The sequence below is a fragment of the Leptidea sinapis genome, chromosome 6 (assembly GCF_905404315.1).
Source record: "Leptidea sinapis chromosome 6, ilLepSina1.1, whole genome shotgun sequence".
NCBI lineage: Eukaryota > Metazoa > Arthropoda > Insecta > Lepidoptera > Pieridae > Leptidea > Leptidea sinapis.
Window position 1 is genome coordinate 6,042,143 of NC_066270.1, and position 3,309 is coordinate 6,045,451.

General features: G+C 35.3%; 1 pseudogene; it reads right to left on the reverse strand.

Annotated features, from left to right (window-relative positions):
• Positions 1–85: 85 nt before the first annotated feature.
• On the reverse strand, positions 86–1,541 carry LOC126965185 (UDP-N-acetylglucosamine--peptide N-acetylglucosaminyltransferase 110 kDa subunit-like; annotated as a pseudogene).
• Positions 1,542–3,309: the final 1,768 nt, after the last annotated feature.

Genomic DNA, 3,309 nt, shown 5'->3' on the forward strand with positions numbered 1-3,309 from the left:
CTAATAATACATTACGACTTAATGTTGTTCGATTGTTCGATTTAAAATATTTGTGAGGAATCTTTTTTAGATTACTTACATACAATTATTGTATGATATTAGACCTTGCGGCCTTTACAATTTCTTTCATTTTCTTAATGTCCATACTTTCAAAAAAAGGCGACAAATCTGTAGCATTGATGACGGCCACATTATCCGCAACAAGCTATTGAGAGACTTTATTTTGCCACTGAGAAATGAGAATCGAGCGCTTTTGCAAATGCGGAAACATTTGCTTGTCTCCAACGAAGTATGTATGAGGCATGTAGGCGAGTTTCTCACAGGTCATCATAGTTGATTATATAGTCAATCATAGGTGATTAAATAGTCCATATAGCTACCTCCACTGGTACCTAGTACCACATGACTTGGACTGGCACAGGCTGCAAAGCGAATATCTCATTCCGCACTCCCTTTGTGAATATTGTGAAAATATCTTATCTGCTGTTTTTCTATTACAATGAACAATAGACAAGTAAAATGTTCAGCTTCTAGTGCTAACTTGGAATGGAATATCGTCCCATCATCTGTGCTTAAAGCGTAGCAGAAGACCTCAACGTTGCTAAGATCTTGCAAGCCGGGGAAAGATTGCATCAAATTAGGATTAGGATGATTCCCGATGTCACTGCTTACGTAGCCTATGCGTAAACGTCTTTGTAGTTCCCGAGGGAATTTGTAGGCTTATGCAACACCTGAACCTTTTCTAGGCACATATTGGAATGACGAGCGGCTTTTCTGAACTCGTGAGTCATAGGATGCAACATTGCATGATGTGGATGTACTGAAGGCAGTCTATTCTTCTCAAGCTGTTCAGCAACGATGCTGACCAATTTTTTAATTCTGGCTTCATAATCAGTCCGATCACATACAATTTGTAAGCAGTGTGCCAAGTTGCAATACGCGTCAGGGAAGTCAGGTTACAGCTTGAAAACTTGTGAATGCTGGCGAGATTATAATAATTAACAAATCCTTTCAAATTACATTAATTTCATATTACACTGTAGTTATAGAAAGAATCGAATTGTCGATGTTAAAAAAATCTATATCTTACAAAGAAAAAAATATTAATAAATAACACTATTCAAAACATATTTCGTTCCATTATGCGTTATCTTTTAGTCCAGTCATTATAGTATGTTCACCTCGGAATTCGAGATACCCAGCTGTAAGTCTGTAAATACTTGTATATTGACACCCTAAGAGTTGTCTCAAAACCTACATATGGTAGGGTGTAAGCAACTATTAAATTTCAAGGTCAAAGGAATATTAACCTAATTAATATTAATAATTTCTTAGATGATGAAAAAAAAAATCATAAATTGAAATATATCATTCAATACATTTATTTTTATAGAAAGTAAAAAATGGAATAAAGGGTACAAAAACTACAATTCATAATTTTAATCATCTTCTTCCTCTTCATCGTCGTCTTCTGGCTGCTGGTAAATTTCAAACTGGTCTTCATTATCGTCTTCAACGACATTTGTCTCAAGTTCTTCCATGATTTCGGGGTCAAAGGTTCCATCATCGTTAATGTCGCTCTGGTATGGTAGAGCATTGAGACAAGCTTGCCCATTACATTGGCCACAAGCTAAAGAGCATGCAAGCGCACTAAAATACTATGTTACTTAAGAAGAGTTATTAGTTTTTGGCCATTCTTTCGATTGGCATCTTAAAACTAGGGGTGTTTTTTTTACATTTAATTCGGTTCGATTCCCAGACGAGGCAAGTAATTTTTAGAAAATCTTTGAATGCAGAATTACTAACTTTTATAAATAACATAAAGTTTTCTTTCAGTAAAATAGCCTATCTTCGATATTTATTGTACTTTCCCTTCATGTCCCATAACTTTGGGAAATCCTGTATACTGCTTTAGAGACTTAGCGTTTGGCGATTAAATAAAACAACTGCTTGACTGTGAGGAATATGTGGAAGATATATGATTTATTAAAAAGTTACATGATATATATACAAAATCCTTAAAACTAGTTACCCAATCACAATTGTTACTTAAAAAATATTTACAAGTTCATAAAATACACACCAATACTAAAGCTTACATTTTAACCAATAGTAAAACGTTTCATTCAATAAGAACTGAGAATAATATTATGTGTTCTATCTCGCTCTAAAACTAATGCTATCGCAGTTTGTGTAACCTCGCGTCGAACCTCGATCGTACGATGTCAATGAGCATTCCGCACCTACTCTGTTGCTCATTGATTAGAATTGCATGAATAGCGATCGACGCCCGAGTCCCGACGCGTCATTCGAGGACGCTCGGCCTTGCTGTGCGGTTGTGTAACGCGGAGCATATGACTGATCACGTGAGTATATCTGCGGCCGTCGAGAGAAAGTACGATGCTTGCAACTTCACTGAGATGACTAAACTGGTGATCTGTATGGTTCTATGAGTTGATGTACAGCATTATGAAATGGTTCTTATCAGAGCTAATATTACGTTATACAAAATAAAATGTTCTTATCAGAGCTAATCTTTCGGCATACGCTTATTACAGTTATTATGCACGATTACTATTTCTACGATCTATAATGTTACGTTACAAGTTAGATATTAGACATTTGTGTTAATTGATATTATTGGTTGTTGGTACAGCTACACTGCCAATAAGGTTTGAGTTCCACTCTCTAATGATCTCTGGGCCGAACAATTTTTTTCCTCAAATGCGAAAGAAAATGATAAAATCTAATATAATAGTTAAAAAAAATTGACAACTATTTATGATCTAAATTGATTTAACGATAGTTCATCAACTATATGGCGCGTTTTCGACCGGAGGCACCGGTTGACCTGAAGTGATGCTGTGAGCGCGCGCTCTCCGCCCTCTATCTCAAAAATGGTTCATCGTATTAAAAAAAATTATAAAACAAAACTTGTAGAGAATTTTGTATTCTACAATATTGATAATAAATACAAATAGCATAAAACCCATAGGAAATGATATTTCCAAAAAAAGCGCAAAAAACCGATTTTTGTGACCTTTGACCTTGAAATTTAATAGTTGCTGACACCCTACCATATGTAGGTTTTGAGACAACTTTTAGGGTGTCAATATGCAAGTATTTACAGACTTACAGCTGGGTATCTCGAATTCCGAGATTCTTACCTAATTTAAGCTTAAATGACTGGACTATTTATCGTTACACCCTATCCGTGATTTACTTTATCGTTGATACTGTACCTACATCTCTATCATCTATGTATGACTAATCAGCTGTTTTTGACATAAGTAGTATTAGGTATTGTAA